Here is a 19,344-nt window from a genome sequence, read left to right on the forward strand (position 1 = left end):
GTGGGTTTCCATGTGATGGAATATGTCTGCCATGATCTGAAGCTGGCAGTGAGGCCCAGGCACCCGCTCCCTCTGAGCAAGCTGTGAGCAGTGGGGACAGGGTGGCACGTGTCAGAAGAACTGCACAGAATGGAGAGTAAGGGGTGGGCACCATGGACCCTTAAAAGGGTAGTGAGGGAGCGGGGCCCTACCAAGAAGACTGCATGCTCCCCAGAGTGAACTCTTCCCTCTGGCCCCACGAATTGAGGCAATATTCCAAAACTCACAATCTTGGTGCAGTTGAATTTCTTGCAAAAATCAGTGAGGGGAGCAGGTGGGGGACTGAGGCTGGAAACTGGGTTCCATCTCCCTCATCACAGCCCTTCCTTCCTGAGGATAGCGGACCCTACTGCACTGGCCTCCTTGTGTCTTCTGCGATGGCACAGCCTCAACGTTGTGGCCCTGGTTGTTCCCGTGGCCCAGGACCCCTCCCTCACATCTTCAGGCCACCAACTGGCCATTCAGGTCCCAGTGAGGAGTCATCTTTCAGGGTGTCCTTCCCCGACCCCCACGCATCTGGGGAAATTAAGTGACATCCTTGGCCCCACATCACAGGACTTCACACTATTCTGTTTCATTTTCTTCATCCAACTTTTTGCTGTTTGAAACCATCTTTTCACACGCATGACTCTCTTTCTTTTGTTTGCTTGTGTGCCTGCCTCCCAGCTTCTAGAATGTGAGTTCTACCAGGACAGGGACTTGCCTTGCCTTTGGTTTTCACAAAATTAAAGTCCTTGGTGTGTTGCTACCGCCTATAATAATGCCTAGGATATAGTAGGTGGTCAATAAATACTTGCTGAAAGCATGCGTAAAAAAATGAATAGATGTCCCTGAACTGCCATGGCCCACAGGAGTGGAGAAAGCATGGAGATACTTTGAGGTTCTTGCATTAGGGGTGAACTAATTTTAACTAAGTCTCCAAGGGGTCTTCAAGCAACATCTGGTTTATGTATGTATTTAATTGTACCTTACCTCATTGCAAAAGAATTTGCGGTCATTTTCAAAGATACATAGAGTGCAATAAAATTTTTAGAAAGGAAGTAGTGGATATAGAGGGGGAAATAAGCATTGAAAAACTAAGATAAAATGAGAGCAAGATTAGCAATTAAAACATATACCGTAAAGTTCTTTCTTCCTTGCCAGAAGTGGACTGCAAATGTGACTTTGAACTTTTAATAGCGAGTGACAGCTCATCTACACTAAAGTCCTTAAAAAGGAGAAGAGAGAACATGTAAAACTTGACTTTTCCTTTACTTTTTACCTGTTAGCCATGAATCATAACTATGCTAACGTTAAATGTGTTTCCAATTAAGTTTACTAATCTTCGTTACAGCAGTAAATATGAGTTGTTATCAATCAATATTTATTGAACATCTGTACTCAAAGGGCTTATGCATTCCAGCACATTCTCATGCCTTTCTCATGCTGCCCCAGTAACCTGGCAGGATCCCGACCAGTCCAAACATTTATGAGGAGCACAGCCTGCCTGAAGGATGGTTGACAAGGCCCTGGGTGATGCAGGTCTGACATGGCTTACTTCTAATTGGTAGAAAATTCTTATTTGAGTTTAATTTATAGGCTCCTTAATGATATTGAGGATCATTTTCTTCATACTGCCTGCCGTCTCAGCCCACTTCTCCACAATAAATCCCCTCAATTGGTTTAATCTTTTTCTAAAATTTGCGCGTCTTCCCAAATTTTGCTCATCTCTGTTTGTCTTCAGAAACTTTCTATTCTCCTCCCCCATCCTCCCATTTTCTCTCCCTCCTCCTCTTTCTCTTGCTCTTCCCTTTCTCTCCTTTAGACAGTTTTGAAAGGCAGTATAGAAAGTGTCAAAAGCCATTAGAAATTCTTTGGGCCATGGGATACCGGCCAAATTGCTTGATATTTTTGTACTTCAGTCACCTGTTAGATTATGATTATATACCGTTCCCTTTTAAAATGATCTCCTCTCAAGCACCTGGGTGGCTCAGGTGGCTCAGTTGATTAAGCATCTGCCTTCAGCTCAGGTCGTAAACTAGGAGTCCTGTGATGGAGCCCCGCATCGGGTTCCCTGCTCCACGGGAGCCTACTTCTCCCTCTGTCTCTGTTTATGAATGAATAAATAAAATCTAAAAAAAAAAAAAAAAAGAGAGAGAGATCTCCTCTCTCTTTCCTGTGTCCCTCAGCAGAAACTATATTTATTCCCGTTGTCCCGTATCTCCATGTCTCTGAATATTACCAGAATTCCCTTCCTCTCTTCTTGGCTTGGAGAACTCCTATACGTGCTTCAAAACTAATCTAGATATTTCCGTCTGCAGAAAATCTTTCTGAATTGGCACACCCAACTTCTCCTCCGGGCTTCCCTGACAACCTGTGCGTACCTCTTTATCTATCTGCTTGCCTGTCTATCTCCATAAGGACTATCAGGACAAGGGCTAGAACTCGAGCCTTCTTGTCTTTGATATCTAGCATATTTCTTGCTACATAGTAGTTGTTCAGTTTAAGATTGGTTGAACTAAAATGAGTACAGAACTGACCCCTGGAGAAAAATCAACCTATAAAGTGGTAGCATCATATTTCTTATATATCCCACACAAAGTAACATGCTTGCTTTCCTGGATGAGACTAAAAGAAACTTATTTTTATTACTTACCAATTAAAGATTTAAAACTCATCTTTGTAGGAGACAAAGCCTTTTTTCCCCTTGTAAAAATAGATCAGGAAAGTAGCATAAAGTACTGAGCACTGGGTTTGAATCCCTCTTCTGTACCTCCTGGTTGTGAGATTTGGGCTAAATCAGTTCATCTTCCTAGACTTCAGAGTCTGCACCTATAAAATGGGCATTGTAACACTCACCTCTCTCATGTCTTGTGAAGATTAGATGTGATGTGTCTGCGAATACACTTTTAGAATAGAATATATTTCCTTTGCAGATGTTAGGTAATACATTACTTGGGGAGAAATCTTGGTGTCTAGATTTAGGTGCTCATCCAACTCAGGGAGTGGGAAACTATTCTGGCTGCAAGGTTAACTGGAGATAATATTCCTTTTTAAAAAATCTTTAAATTTTATTTTAAGTTGGCTCCACACCCAGCATGGGGCTCAAATTCGCAACTCTGAGACTAAGCGTCGCATGCTCTACCGACTGAGCCAGTCAGTTGCCCCAGCACTATTCCTTCAGAATCAAGATTCAACTGTCAGGTAATTTGCACATTTACATTTCCGGTTACACCATTTCATTAGATACTAAGAGACTTTCCGATATAGTTTGCATAAATGACACTGCTTTGGGAGGCAGGGTGTCGCTGCATGCCAAATCCATGGTCTCTACAGGGCGTGTGGAGTGTTCCCAGGGCAGAGGATGACAATGTAATTTCACCAAGGAAAGGTGGGGGCAGGCCTGCACAGTCCAGGCAAAGCCAGTCCATGCACTCCAAACACAGGGCCGTGTGGATTGTGATTATTTCTACATGGCAATTGACACCTTACGCACATAAGGATTTGTTGGCTAGAGGATGTCTACATGCCAGTCCTTTAATTTTTCTTTGCTGCTTTCTAATTTTACTGTGATGATAACAAACGGAACCACAGTGCTTCCATCAGAAACCAGAGCATGTCCATGAATAACTAACAGACTGCATACAGTTTTCCCAGTGAATTTTCAAAGCCAAACGTGGGTTGGCTTTTGTATATAAATTGCCAGTGCGCCTTTTCCATTCCGGTGGGAGCTCTCTGAAGGGAACATTACAGCTGTGATGAATAACAGTCCCTCTAAAGAAGCTGGCATGAGGCATGCATTTCATCCCACTGAGTGGAACACCGCGCCTGTCGCCAAATGTGCCGGGTCTCCCACCATTAAATAAATATATACATATGTCACTTGGCTTTGTTCCCAAGTCCTAGGCTCTGTAGAAACCAAGCACTTTATTACTATTAATAATGCTATAGTTATAATAGATGCAAAGCCAAGAAGTGGGAACTTTGTCCTTAGCATCTTTGATGAAATTTCCCAATGTCTGTTACTTAATTTTTACTTACCACATCCTTTAACTCTTCATTTGCCACTACTGGATAAATAGCAGTATTCTTTCCAATATATGCTAAATCTAAGCAGCTGACATTTTAATTAATGAATTTATAAAAATAATAACCTCTACCTCACAGACCAGGATAATAATTAACATTTATTATCTGGCAGGTATTTTTCTAATTATTATTAACCCTATTTTACAGATGATAAAACAATTCTAGAGAGGCTCATTGACTTGTCTCACATGACATTGATAAAATTTGAACCCAGACCACTGTGTTCTAATGCTTCTCTATGGAAGTGAAGTATAAAAGCATTGTTCAGTAAATCTTTTCTTTTTTTCTGAGAAATAACAGAATCATAATTATTCTCATGTATAGAGATGTTTATTAGAACACTCGTTAGTGATCTCTCAATAATTTTTGCGAAGATATTTTATTTCGTTTTGAAATGACATTAAAAAAATAACTCAGGTTAATAGTTAGACAAGAGACCAATGGAGGCAAATATCCAGTTTTCCATTTCTTTTAAAAATTGTATTAGCGGGCAGCCAGGGTGGCTCAGTGGTTTAGTGCCGCCTTCAGCCCAGGGCCTGATCCTGGAGACCCAGGATCGAGTCCCACGTCAGGCTCCCTGTGTGGGGCCTGCTTCTCCCTCTGCCTGTGTCTCTGCTTCCTTCTCCTCGCTCTCTCTCTCTCTCCCTCTGTCTCTCATGAATGAATAAATGGAGAAAATCTTTAAAAACAATTGTATTAGTTGCAAATTTTTAAGATAACATCACCCGGCCCTTGGATTATTCCTATAAACTTAAATCTGTCCTTCCGACTCCACTCTCCCCACCCCACCACTAACCTGAAGAAGCTTCATGAAACTGCAATTTGATGGCTAGGCTCCCAACTGCATCCCCGTTACATCTCCTCCCCTACTTCTACAGTGAACCTATTGCCAGTGGAATCAAATCCAAAATCCTCATGTCAAAGTCTTCACCAATGCAGTTTCATCCTAATGATCCGTTTTTATTTCCTACAATGAATCAATGTTTACCCTTACTTTAAACCTAGAGTGGTGCCTTACCAATTATTCCTTAATTGCTAAACAATTAGCAATGAAGTGTCTGGCCATGAAATATATTGTCAGCTCCTTAGGGACAGGTCTCCTCTCGTAATTTCTTTTGTATCCTCTAGGATAATGCTAAAGAAACATTAGGTGCTCCATATGTACTCACTGGGTAATGAAGATTAGAATTAGCCAAACTTGGATTTAAAATCTCAAATTTCTAATTTGTAATACACTCCCTAACTTTGTAATTTTATTTAAATAATGTTCTAGATCAATCTAAATACACAAGAGTAAATGTTGAGTTCATAAGGGATGACATAGCCATACAGTGGAATACTGTGCAGCCATTTTAAATAGTGTTCTTGAAGAAATATGAGGTTAAATGCTTTGTAATATATTGGTAAATTTTTTAAATGCTATGAAAGGTATGTACAGAATAATCCCAATTTGGGATAAAAACTCCAAAATTAATAGGACATTGAAAAGTACTCATCCTAAAGGAAAAGACTGATGATTTGTACTTTATAAAAAACTTCTATTCATCAAAAGACACCTTAAACAGAGTACAAAGACAAGCCTGACAGAGGACTCATATCCAAAATATATAAAAGAAGTCCTACAGATTATTAAAAAAAAAAAAAGACAACAACATTTATAAGATAGGCAAAAGGCTTGAACAGGCAAAAAAGAAGGTATCTAAATGATTGATAAATAAATGAGAAGGTGCCAAACATCATCAGTCATCAGAGAAATTCAAATAAAGCCATGATGAGATACCAGTACACATCCACCAGCTGGCTAAGAAACAAAACAAAAAACCCCCACAAAACCAAAAACTGATAATATCAAGTGTTAGCAGGGATGTGGAACAACTAGAACTCTCTATTACTAAGGGGAATGTCAACTGGAACCTCCATTGTGGAAATTCTTTTTTCTGTTTGTTTGTGTTCTGGAGAACTTCCAGATACCTCTGGCCACAGATGTTGGCCTTCGACTTTCCTTCTCCCACTTTCTGGGACTTCCGATCACCGTTCTCCTATGGTCTCTTGCTTCTTTGATTCAGTGACTTCTTATTTCTTAGTTCATTTCCTATTTCTGCTGGTATGTGTATTTTTTGATACTTTCCCAAGAAAGTATGGATAAGAGATAAATGTTTGAGTCCTCTTAGGATTTTGATGACATTTCTCATTGTCTCCCAGTATCTAACATTACTGTTGGTAAGCCTGGAGCCGTTTCATTCCTGTTTCAGTGAATGTGAACTTGAGAGAAATAAGCACTAGAAGCTTTAAGATCTTTTCTTAACCCTGGTGTTCTAGAATTTTTAAATGATTTGCCTTGGTTTATCTCCCACCACTGTCACTATGATTGACTTCCTGGGGTCCCTCCCTTTTCATCTAAAACTCATAATCAGTTCTGAATAATTTCTGTGTAATTTCCTCCTTTTCCCCAACCATGCACCCCTTGTTTTAACTCTCTGGATTAGAGGTAGCTGTTGGACCTCTAGGGTCATTTCTTATCTTTTTCCTTTTCTTTTCTTTCCTCTTTTCTTTTCATTTCTTTCTCTTCTACTTGTAGTATTTCTGTGACTTTATCATCCCATCCCTCACTGAAATTTTCATTTGGGCTATTATATATTTAGTTCTATGAGCTCTTGTTATTTGATTGTCTCCTTTTCACCAGCCTTGATTTGTTTCAACAGATGCAGTAGCTTTTCTCTTGAGGGATATGAATTCTAACTGTTTCAGAGATTTTTTTTTTCTGGTCTCTTCATTATCTTTCATTGATCTACATTTCTTTACTCTGTACGTATTTGTTTTTGTGTCACTTTCTTTCATAGTGGAGGTTTTCTCCATTTTGGCTATCCTTGGCTTCTGTTCATATTTTAGAGGGAGGAATTAAAAAGCGTGAAGACTCTGGGTGTGTGAGCAGCGTGTGTCACCTAGTGGGCTCCCCTGTAAAAGAAGAAAAGGCAAATTCTGAAAAAAAAATAATGTTCCAAAATGATTTCCAAGGAAAAAAGTAACCCATTCAGTACCAAAGATTCACGTAATGAAAATTTTGCTTATAAGAGAGTAATTGGGCAGCTGCAAAAGGAAATAATTAAATTGTAGAATCCAGTTCAGTTGTACAGAAAGAAAGTTAAGATGATAGATCTTCAGTAAAGCAGTTCCATAGCTTATAACAAAGTCCAGTAGCTCTCCTGGTTCTAAATAGGTAACAGAGGGGCACCTGGGTGGCTCAGTCGGTTAAGCATCTGCCTTCAGCTCGGGTCATGGTTTCAGGATCCTGGGATCGAGTTCCACGTCCATCCTTGCTAGGTGGCCAATCTGCTTCTGCTTCTCCCTCTCCCTGTGCCTCCCCATTCATGCTGTCTCTCTCTCTCAAATAAATAAAATCTATAAAAAAAATAAACAGGTAAACAGAGCTTCTTTTAAAGCAAGTATTTAGAAGATGAATCTGACCATTGTTTAAAGACTTACTGGTGCCTAATGGAAAATTTTGAAAAACATAATCTAGAGACAATCCCGTGAATATAGTGTATACTTCCTTAGGGTTTCCTTTCTTCTCTGTTTTAACCAGTTTACAAAATTTACATTTAAAAGCACCTTGGCTGCTTAAGAGTTCTGTGGGTTGTTGGTTTTTTCACTTTGCACTTCATGGTTTTATTTCACCAGTAATTAAAACTGCACTAAGCCAGAAAGAGATGAATGAAAAAAATATCCCTCAAAGCTGCTTTTCCTGTCTTGTTAGCAGAAAGTCTTCAAAACAGAATAGTCTTAAAAGTTTTCCAGGTGATACTGGATTCACTGAGATACTCAAGGGAAATGAAACTTGTAAATGCCATCAAAGCCTTATTAATTCACTTTCACGTATTTGCCATTAAATCATTTTGTCATAATAGCCTCATTAATTCATCACCCTTGTTTTTCCTCCCTTTTCCGTTCTCTTATTATTACTTATTGGTGACCTCAATGTGTAAAAGCACCTTTAGTCTCTTTTGTTTGCTAGCTCCTCTGTCTGATTTATCTGGGGGGAAGCAAGTAGAAGGTCACAAATGGTGACCGCCTGGCTTCACACAGGTGCGCTTGGAGGGTGGCTCATTGATTAATGAGCGTCTCATTTTGAAGGGAATTACTTGGCTGGTTTTTTACAGCTTGACTTTCTGCCCAGTGAGGTAATGGCAGAAAGTTTTCACTTGCCTAAAGACGATTCCTTGTAGGTTGTATCAGAAAGGAGCTGAGCATTGCAATTTAACTTGTAAGACATAATTTGAAATATGGAGAAAGTGCAGCCAGAAGACAGATTGAGTGGCGTGGGGAATCAAATACAGCCGAGGGCCAAGTCATCCTGCTTCATAACGTGCTGTGGAGCTCGCTCTTAGCCATACAGGAGAATCACTGGTGGAGCTTTTAAACAAAGACCCCAAACTGGGCTCCATTCTGTATCAACTGAAATGGAATCCCTGGGAGTAGGGCCCGGGAATTTGCTATTTTAAAAATCTTCAGATGATTCCAATGTACCGGTGAAGGTTACAAAAAACTCATGTAACAGGACAGGATACATTAAGCAGTGAATAGGAATAATTAAGCTCTGGCTTCCCAACTCTGGCTCAGACACACCATGGGAGAAGGTGCAAAGACAGAAGGTGTGGGTGTCAAGAGATTTTCCGACCCATTGGAGAGACAAGATAAGCTCGAATGAAGATAACTGAGAGCAGCATAAGGCACAATATAATCGTGGATGCTATACCTATGGGATTCTAGGAAGAAAATACCACTGTGGATAGAAGTAGTAAAGGGTCTTCGCAGGGCAAGTGTTGAGTTAGAGCTTTGTGGGGGGAGCAGAGGTGGCTCCACACTATAGGTGACACAAGAAGTAGGGGAAAGAGTGTGCTCAAGGGGGTGGGAAATAGTGAGCAGATTGTGCTGGAGCTTGGTTGAGGGGTGGCCTGTTCTGGCACCAACACCATCCTACGGTGAGCGCTTGACATCAATTTTTACTGTAACTCCTCAGCAAAGTACCATGCACGACAGATGGAGAAACTTGTCCCCTATTCTGTTGGAGGATTCCAGCTAGGCAGCCGGGGACAAGGGAGGACCAACGAGAGAAGTGGGAACACCTGTTATCTGCAGCTGTGACATCAGAGGGGCGAGAGTTTGCAGGATCAAGGTGGAGAGACTGGAGCAAACTGGTGTTTAGTGCAAGAGAATCTGAGGGCCTTGTCAGGAGCCCAGGTGAGGGTCCAGGGGCTCAGAAACCAGGGTCACTAGACCCAGGGCGGAAGGTCAAAAGTTGACCAGAACTCGACACGGGAGAGAGTGCCTCTGCCTTCAGCCAGGCAGCACCACGCTCCGGGCTTGTGTGTGACGCAGGAAGTCCTGACATGGCCCTCTGAATGCTACAAATATTTTGTGACCTTTACAAAAATTAGCATTCAGGTTTTGTCTTATTATTGGGTAAAAACATGACACAGTGTGATTTTTAAGCAACATGCCCCTCAGCCTGCTTACCCCGTACCTGACCCCGAGCTAGAAGGAGACATTTTGGCACCTGGGGCAGACAGCAGGCGATGTTCTCCTCCAAATCAATTTTATAATTCATGATATGGCTCACAGATGGGCATTATTAACAGTGCGCACCATCTGGCAGTTTCCTACTTTCAACCATTACTCTTGCTAAAGAGATGTTAAGCTTTCAAAATCATTATTTACAATTGTCGTGTCCTCTAAATCTCAGGGCTTTAGGTCCGGCCTCCTTTCCTGGGCTTGACTCCTCCTGGGCCATCTCTACCCCTGCCAGGCGAGGGTGCGGGCACGCATGCTGTGGGCACACAGCGGCATGCAAACAGCTAAGAGTTGAATGGCTCAAGTCTTAGGCTCCTGACAGTATATAAAAGTATTAACAATGTTCGTGGAACCCAAGAGACCGTGTCCATACAATAGGAACCCACGGTGTGATGCGATGAGTCCCCTTAAGGGAACCAGGGAGGGCAGGAGATTCATGGGCTCAAAGAAAGCAAGTGGTATAGATGTGACTCGAATTTAGTGTGTGGGATTCCTGAAGCTGAGAATTTCTTTTGGCCACGTCCTGCTCTGACCCCATGTGCACGGCAGAGAGGCATCAGCTCCGACCCTTGTCTCCCAGGACCTTAACTGCACCAACCAGGCTGGAGTAGGAGATAAAGAACAATTCCTTGTTAGCGTCAGATCCCAGGCAAACATGAGGAAGAGGCGTCAGGTGCTGAAGCAGACCCATGCCCCAGAGACTCTCTTTGGAACTTACTCTTTGAGATTACTTAAGATTAAATTCCTATTTCTAGGCTTTTTTTTTTTATTTTATTTTTTAAAAAGACATTTTATTTTATTTATTTTTTTAAAGATTTCATTTATTTATTCATGAGACACACACACACAGAGAGAGAGAGAGAGAGAGGCAGAGACACAGGCAGAGGGAGAAGCAGGCTCCATGCAGGGAGCCTGATGTGGGACTCGATCCCAGGACTCCAGGATCAGGCCCTGGGCTGAAGGCAGGCGCTTAACTGCTGAGCCACCCAGGGGTCCCAAGCTTTATTTTTTTATAGTTGCATTTTTGAATGGGTATTTTAGGCACCGAACCAGATCTTGAAATGACACAAGAGGATGCATCGTGAATAGTGAGCTTCCTACCTTCCTCAGTCAGGGTTCCAGCAGGAAATGAAATTCACCTCCAGAATGTTCAAATTTGGGGACTTTAAGGAAGGGACCACTTGCAGAGGTGAGGGCAGGGGTCAAAGGAGACAAAGGGGCCTGGACACCCCGGGAACTAGCAACAGCTGAGGAAGAAAACGGTGTGGCTGGAGCCCAGCGGGGGCTGGGCCTAGCTGGGCACAGAGCAGGTGTTCCCGGCATGGCACCAGAGGGGGGTGAGCGTGGGGGGGAAGGGCAGGCTTTCTCTTTGCCCAGCCTCCGATCTCCTACCACTGTCTCCCACTGGCCCAACCCAGGAGGACCTCAACCCTCGAGGGAAATGGGGTGATAGAGGCCCTGGAGGACAGATGCTCTGCAGGGAACAGAGCACAGAAAGGAAAATGATGAATTGGGGAGAGACCCAGATAACAGGCAACGTAGCACCCCCAACCCTCAGTCCTACAAGGCCTCCAAGGCAACAATTATTAGCATTTTTTGGGGGGGTAACCATCCAGAAATAGTCTATGTATATACCAGCTGCAAGTGTATATGTCAAACCATTTGCTATGCAAATAGTGGTAAAGTCTTCCCTGCCTCCTCCCACACCCCTGCCCTTGCCTTTTAGTCAGTATATCTTGGATTTGGCCCCTTCTGGCATTTATGGAGCTACCTTGTCATTGGCTGTCTTGTCATTGGAGACGAGAGCGTGGTCCCCAGAGAGCCAGCATCGGTGTCACCTGGGACCTTGTGAGAAATGCAAACAAGTTAGAGACCCTGGGAATAAGGCCCCAGGAATTTGTGTCTTAACAAGCTCTCTGGATCATTTCATGCACACCAGAGTTCCAGAATGAGGCTGGGACCCCACCTGACCAAGGCTTTGGCTGCTCAGTGTACCTCAGGGACAGGAGAACAGAGAGTGCTGCAAGGCTTTCGTGTCCATGTCGTTCCACCGAACCTACCAGCAAGAAAAACAGAAAGCAGCACGTACTGATGCAGCCTCTGACATCAGCTCTCAGGGCAAATCAGAATCCCAAAAGAGCAAAGAAAGGAGAGGCTCACTCACTTCCTCCAGACACATCTCCCTTTCTCTCTTTTTGTGTATATTTAGCTCTTTGGACACAGATACTGTGCTTTAATATGTTGGGTTGAGTATGTGATGCAACGCAAGCTAAATATAATCGTGAAGACTCATAGTCACCCCATGCTTAGGGTTGGCATCTGCTGGGAACCCACAACTATGAGACTCACCACCGCCTTGGTCCCTTAGGACACTGACTCCCTCAGGAGGACCCCGTCAGGCATTGCTCTAGCTTTGTCTCGTGTGGCTCCAGTACCCACTGCATCTAAGGCCACTGCCTTCTATGCCCACACAGAAGATGGGCATCCGGTCCTCTGGAAGCTCGCAGAACAGCCTGAGGTTTGGGAGGCACTTGTTAGCCCTGTAACCCTAGGGCCCTCTCTGTGCCTTGGTTTCCCCACCTGTAAAATGGCAGCATTAGAAATGGCAGGGCTGCTGGCTTGCACAGTTCTGAGGGGGCATCCCTGAATACCTGAGTAGTGCTCCCTGTAGGGTGAGGGCAGGATGGATGATTATAATAGAATCCCCCTTCCTATGTGATATACATATATGTAATGGGTTACTATTCAGCCATCAAAAAAAAAAAAAAAAAATGAGGGCAGCCCGGGTGGCTCAGAGGTTTAGTGCCACCTTCGGCCCAGGGCGTGATCCTGGAGACCCGGGATCGAGCCCCACGTCGGGCTCCCTGCATGGAGCCTGCTTCTCCCTCTGCCTGTGTCTCTGCCTCTCTCTCTCTCTCTCTCTCTGTGTGTGTGTGTCTATCATGAATAAATAAATTTTTAGAAAATCTTTAAAATAAAATCTTTTTTAAAAAATGAAATCTTACCATTTGCAATGATGCGGATGGAACTAAAGAGCGTTATGCTAAGTGAAATAAGTCAATCAGAGAAAGACAATTGCCATATGATCTCACTCAGATGTGGAATTTAAGAAACAAAACAGAGGATCATAATGGAAGAGAGGGAAAAAACAAAACAAGATGAAATCCGAGAGGGAGACAAATCATAAGAGACTCTTGACCATAGGAAACAAACTGAGGGTCACTGGAGGGAAAGGGGGGAAGGGGTCACTGGTGATGGACATTAAGGACGGCACGTGATGTGATGAGTGTTGGGTGTTATGTAAGACTGATGACTCACTGCCCTCTACCTCTGAAACCAATACTACAGTACATGTTAATTAATTGAACTTAAATTTTTAAAAAAAGAAAAGAAACCCCCTCTCCTGGTGCCTAATAGTGGGCGGCACAGTTCTGCTGTGTGGCAATGAGCTGTGGGAGGAAGTGCAGTGGACGTCAGACAGTCTGGGATTGAATCCAGGCTCTCTTCCTTACTTAAAATTCTGTGACTTGGACCAGTCATTCACCTCGAGCAATGCGGCTGGCATATTAATGGCGTGCGATAGATATTTGTTGAAGGAATGAATGTGCACTTAATGAGTCTCAGTTTCCTACTCTGTATAATGGGAACAAGAATATCATTTACTTCATAGGGATAAATTAATATTAATCGAGAAAACATATTTCAAAAGTTCTGGCATAATGGAAGGAACCAAATATGTGGGCAGTTACCGTAAACATGTGCCAGGGGCTGTCTTGAATACACTGCTGAGTTTTTGGACCTGGGTTATCGTGTCTGGGTCAGACTCCAGGCATGGAGTCAGTTTAGGAACAGAACTCAGTCTCTGTAAGGCCTGGCAAAAGCAAAGGAGAAGGAGTGGGTGCATGACCCCTGGTTGTAGTTTAGATTCACACTGGAGCTTTTAAAAATTTACAATTAAGTCAAATCCCCGGTCACGGATCTTGAGCATGGATATTTTTGAAAAGGGCCCCAGGTGATTCTAAGGTACAACCAGAAGTGAGAACTCTGATTTATGGACACCTACTATGTGCCAAGTGTTATGCTAGATGCTAAACAATATTATTTCCTTCACTCCTCACAACAACTCAACATATTAGATATTTTGTCCCCATTTCACAGGTGAGGAAATCAAGGATCGGGTGCTAAAGAAACATCTGGAAGGTCACAGACCAGTGTGATGGATCCTAGCATGGAAACCTAAGCTAGGGCGGTCTGACTTTGAAGCCAGTGCTCTTTTCACTGCTTTGTACCACATCTCGGAAGGATTCTCCAAGGAAAAAGTCCGGAATGCCCTATATGATTTCTGACTTGTCTCCCACAGGGCTGAGGCCGGGCAGGTGGTGGGCTCAGCGGCTCCCATCGTGTGGGCAGGGCGCAGCAGGGGTGGACAGTGTGCGCCTGTGCTCCTTCATATGGCAATGGGTCATTTACAGCAGAAAAGTATGGGAGCTGTTTTCCTTTCAAAATAAGGGGTATTTCTTGGTAAAATGGCAAGGAAATTCCTGAAAGCGTCAGAAATGGAGTTTCTATTTCCGGCTAAGAAAGATTGGTTTTGTGGCAGTAATTGATAGCTTCCAATGTGAGCCAAATCCAAACTGCTTACAAAATATCAGAGTTTGCATCCAAGGCAGACTGGCCCTCTTGCACGTCTGTGATTGCAACATGGTCTGGATTCTCTTTGAGTCTAGAGATAGAGTTTTTCACTTGTGAATATCACTGTCCCATAACTATGAGAGATGACACTCAGAACTCATATGGAGACAAACCCAAGGTTTTTGTTGTTCTATGAATAATTATATCCTTCCCCTTAAAACTGCCTTTAGAAGCAATGGGGAGGGGGGCAAGAGGTGGGGGCGTGGATAGCACTCCATTTGGTTATAAATTCACTTGGGCCCAAGCTGCATATTTGGCTGGTTGGCCAGGGTATATTTCAACAACTGGATAACCAAATATCAGGACCTCTGGGAATAAAATTTTTGCCCAATTAGTGATCGTATAAGCAGTTTGGACTTCCATAGTTTTTGTCTATAAATTACCATCGAATAACCACTATTGGAAAGTGATTTAATCTCTTACAGAGTTTTCTGCATTCATTAATGAAGGCGGGTTGGGGGCAGGACTGCATGATCCAGAGAAATTTCCAGTCCTGACATGTCGTGCGTCTCTGATGTTCTATTGAATTGACCGTTTAGGTCAAAACTTAAAATAATGTTTCCTAAACTAAGGACTGGGCTCCAGAGTAGGGCTCAAAATATAATACTGTGTATTAGAAACAGAAGACTTCAGAGCCAGCCAGACTCTGCATTCAAATGCTAGAATGTTCCACACTCCCCATCTGAGCCATCCCTTTGGGCCTCGGGGTTTTCCTTAATAAAATGGGAATAAGTGATAGTTCTGGCATAGAGTTCTTGTGAGGATTTAAGGAGAGATACAGAAACGGTATAGTAGTGCATAACGTGTCATTATTGTTTTTATGATTAATGGGATGGTCTGACTTCCTCAACCACCTGGTCCGCCTCTACTCTGTAGCACTTGGAGTTTGAGGATAAACAATTATGTTGAGACTGAGGGCCAGGAATTAGGGTGTACCAGAGGCTCCTTATCTCAGTGGTGGCATGGGGAATTATAGCTGGGAAGATGTTGACTGGGCATGAAAAACTAACCTAGAATAACTTATACCTATGTTGAATGTATGCTTCTTGCTCGGGTTTAGTGGGCTAGCAACACCTCTTCCTTCTTCCTCCGAATTTGGAGCCAAGTAAGAGGTAGACACATAAATGAGACGCTTTGCTACTGATAGACCTGGCATGGAGGATGTGGCTTAAGCAGGTGGCACACGGATCCCAACACTCGCCTCATTTCAGACTCTGCACAGCTTCTCTGGAAGATGCACACCGCTACAGGCCCTCCCCACGGCCCACTTCCCTAAGCTCAGAACCAGCCTCCCCTGCAGCTGGGAGGGAGCACCCGTCCCCTGAGTATAGTCAGCTCCTTCTCCCAAATGCACCATTCTGGGGAGTCTGCTTCCCCCAGAGGGGAGAGACTGTAGTTCCTGGGAGGGAAACTCTCTGGCTTCTTTTTTCCTCTCTCTTCCCCAGAAACCGAATGGTTAATCCATCCCTTCTACGGGGAGGTGGGGAGGAAGCGTCCCCTTTGTTAACACTTCTTATCTTGGATCTGCATGCTGTGTGCTTGTCCAAAACTGTTGGAATGCTTTATCAAATGAGAGTGGAAGGAAATTTTATTTGTTCCAGGGCTCCCCACTGATCTTAGATATGAGATTCTATTGGAAAGGACTATGCACACACAAAGAGCAATATTTGGCTACTGCAGTGGAGGTATTAGTTATCTATTGTTGAACAACAAATTACCCCAATGTGGTGACTTAAGACAACAATAAATTTTTCTTATCTTACATCGTCTCTGCTGGTCAAGGATTCAGCAATGGCTTAGCTGGGTGGTTCTGGCTCAGAATCTCTTCGGAGGTTGGAGTTAAAATGCAGTCGGAGGCTGTAGGGCTATAGTCATTTGAAGCTTGACGGCAGCTGGAGGAGCCACTTCCAAGAAGACTCACTCACGTGACTGCAGGTGGGAGGCCTCCTTTCCTTGCCCTGTGGCTCTCTCCCTAGGGTTGCTCAAGTGTCCTCGTGACACGGCAGCTGGCTTCCCCCCAGAGTGAGTGATCTCAGAGAAAGCAAAGCCGAAGCTGCAATGTCTTTTGTGACCTACCTTTGGAAGTCACCCTTGCACCCTTTTTCTACATTATCTTATTGGTTATACAGGGCAGTCTTGTTCTTTTCTTTTCTTTTCTTTTCCTTTTTTTTTTTTTTTTTTTGAGAGAGGGAGAGAGTACATGAGAGAGCAAGAGAGAGCATGCGTGGGGGGAGAGGCAGAGGAATAGGGAGAAGCAGCCCACTTCAGGGCTGGATTCCATCACCCTGGGATCATGACCTGGGCCAAGGGCAGATGCTTAACCCGCTGAACCACCCAGATATCCCAGGTCAGCCTTTGTCAAGTGTGAGCAGGCCCCACAGGAATATAAAGACTTGGAGGGAGGGATAATTGGGACCATCTCAGAGGCTGGTGACCACAGTGGGTGATCTGCTGAAGACAGTTTTGTTGTTTTTACTCCTTGCAAGAGAACAGTCGGTGAATCCCACCGGTGGCCTTTGAGAGGCTTCAAAGCCACCTCTCGCTGTCACCCCCAGGGAAAGCATTATTCATCAGCCTTTCGAGAATGTAGGCTGAGACAGGAAGATGCCAGGCAGACAGGGACACCCTTTAACACAAAGCAGTGGCAGGGCTAGCTCTCCATGTGTGGGGGATGGCACATGACTCCTAGACATTATTTTCTGAGCACTTACTTTGTGTAGGTGTTACAGTTCACACACAGGAGCACATTTCCCTCCCCGCAACAGCCTGCAAGGTGGGGCCTGTTTCCATTTCCATTTTACAGATGCAGAAACTCAGGCTCAGAGAAGTGAAGTAACTCAGCTGTAAACGGCGGGGCCGGGATGTGATGTCAGACCAGGTAACTTTGGATCAGCACGTCCCAAAGCAAGGCACGTCCAAATCACCTCGGGGAATCCAGCTGAAATGTAGGTTCTGTTTCGGTAGGTTCAGGCCAGGGCTAGGGTTCTACATTTCTTTTTCTTTTTCGGTTAAGATTTTATTTATTTATTCATGAGAGACACAGAGAGGGGCAGAGACACAGGCAGAGGGAGAAGCAGGCTCCCTGCAGGGAGCCCGATGCAGGACTCGATCCCAAGACCCCAGGATCACCACCTGAGCCAAAGTCAGATGCCCAACCACTGAGCCACCTGGGTGCTCAGGGGTCTACATTTCTGACAAGCCCCCAGACAATGCTGCTGCTGCTGCTGAGGCAGGAGGCTTTTGAACTCCTCTGGGCAACTCCAGCAAGGGCTGGGGACATCCTAGCATGGCATCTGGCACAACTAACTGTCAAACAAATGGTGGAGCTTCTCTGTAGAGAGGAGCTGGAGCCCAGGACCCTGTCTGCTCTGCAAGCACTTATGCCTGCAAAGGGGGAGGCAGAGAGACGATGGGCTCATGGGCTTCTACCATCCACCTAGAAAAAAGGGGCTAGGAGCCCCAACCATACTCTTTCTGAGGCCTCTTTCTTTACCTGGGGCTGCACCCTCCTGTCGAGCCATCACCCAGAAGTCCCTGAAGGCTATCTGCTTTTGGGACCAGGCAGGAAACTGTGTTTCCCAACCTCACCAAATACAGCCTTCTCAGTGAAGGCTTCCCAGTTGGGGCAGGGGGTAGGGCTGTTGAGTTCTGCGTGTGGATGTGGGGGCGCGGAGGAGGCACCCCCAGCTGGGCTGGGGAGCTCTGGTCCTCCTCTGCTTGTTCGTCCCCTACCACTGTGTGAGAGCATAAAGCCTCTAAGTATACGCAGTATTTCCCAGAGAGACAGGATAATGAGTGTTTTTCTTAGCTCATCCATAAAGTCAACATATAATACATTCTTAATCGCATTTAGGAGCATTTATTCAACCGAGTGTAACTACTAATTTCAGAGAATGCCCAATAATTCTAATAATACTAATGTTATAGCACAGTCGGAGTGCTTTGCTCCAAACGCTCCAAGCGGTCCCTCAAGTTTGGCTTTGGGGGCAAGGCTGGCACTTTGCTCCAGGAGAAAATCTTCATTCACGTGGACTCTGTGTCCAGCCTTCACTGCTCTTGGGTTTTCCAAGGTGAGGGCCTGATGCTTTACCTCCTTTCATCTTCCCATCACTCAGCCACCCACCAAGGTGGTTTCTGAAAGCCCTGAGTAGGGACTTGAGAAATTCTGTGTGGATTACTCTCCATTTCATGGCTAACCTCCTTCCCCTCGGTCTCACACAGCCTGGAGCCAAGGACAGAAGTGAACCAGAACCTGGATTTGACCTTCCTAGAGCCTTCCTTCCCAGCAGGCCCACAGAAGGAAAAAAAGGTTGCTTGCAAGCACCTCCTAATCTTCCTAGAGATAAAAATGCTGCACCCCTCACCCTGCAAGGAAAAGGTGCGAGGCTCTCCGTCTTCAGGGCTGGACACCTGAATCTGAAACATTTTCAGGAAACACGCTGAGTGAGACTGGAGAAGTGAGTCAGAAAGGCCTGGAAGCAAACATGAAAACACTCATGAATGGTGAACTGAGGTCCTGGTGAACTGAAAGGCTTACCAGGAGAAGGCTGAAGACTTTTCTGCTTGTGTCCCCCTAAAACATGCATGATTAGCCATTCGGAAACTTCACGGGCACTACTGTACCCACATAGACAACAAAAAGTATGCATATATGTGACAAGCATGCTATAGAACGAGAGTTTAGGCCTCCCCCAGTGAGAGTTCTGTTCCCCACCAGCACCCCTGGCACCCCAGTGCCTCCTCTTGGGTGGCCTCCGGGAGCACCTGCCTCCTGTGGGCGACTCCTGTTTGGAATTAGAGCTGGTCCCAGCCCTGCCTGGCCTTTGCCACCATATCAGCCCTATAACCGTGGGGAATGCATGTGACTTTCTACACCTTAGCTAGCTCCTCTGTGAAATGCAGGAATGGTAGTCCCTCCTCTGCAGGGCTGCTGTGAGATCGAGGCCAGGCCAGGGCACCATTTAGCACAGACCTGGC

General features: G+C 44.6%; 1 long non-coding RNA gene across 1 annotated transcript; it reads right to left on the minus strand.

Annotated features, from left to right (window-relative positions):
* Window positions 1-300: 300 nt before the first annotated feature.
* Window positions 301-16,271, minus strand: LOC112652572 (uncharacterized). Its single transcript, XR_007405107.1, has 8 exons — window positions 16,131-16,271; window positions 11,642-11,731; window positions 11,447-11,520; window positions 6,079-7,062; window positions 5,126-5,242; window positions 2,675-2,850; window positions 1,158-1,246; window positions 301-555 (listed from the first exon to the last, which is right to left on the minus strand). It is a non-coding gene; the product is annotated as an uncharacterized LOC112652572 (long non-coding RNA).
* Between the last annotated feature and the right edge of the window lie 3,073 nt (window positions 16,272-19,344).

This window comes from Canis lupus, chromosome 23, assembly GCF_003254725.2.
Source record: "Canis lupus dingo isolate Sandy chromosome 23, ASM325472v2, whole genome shotgun sequence".
NCBI lineage: Eukaryota > Metazoa > Chordata > Mammalia > Carnivora > Canidae > Canis > Canis lupus.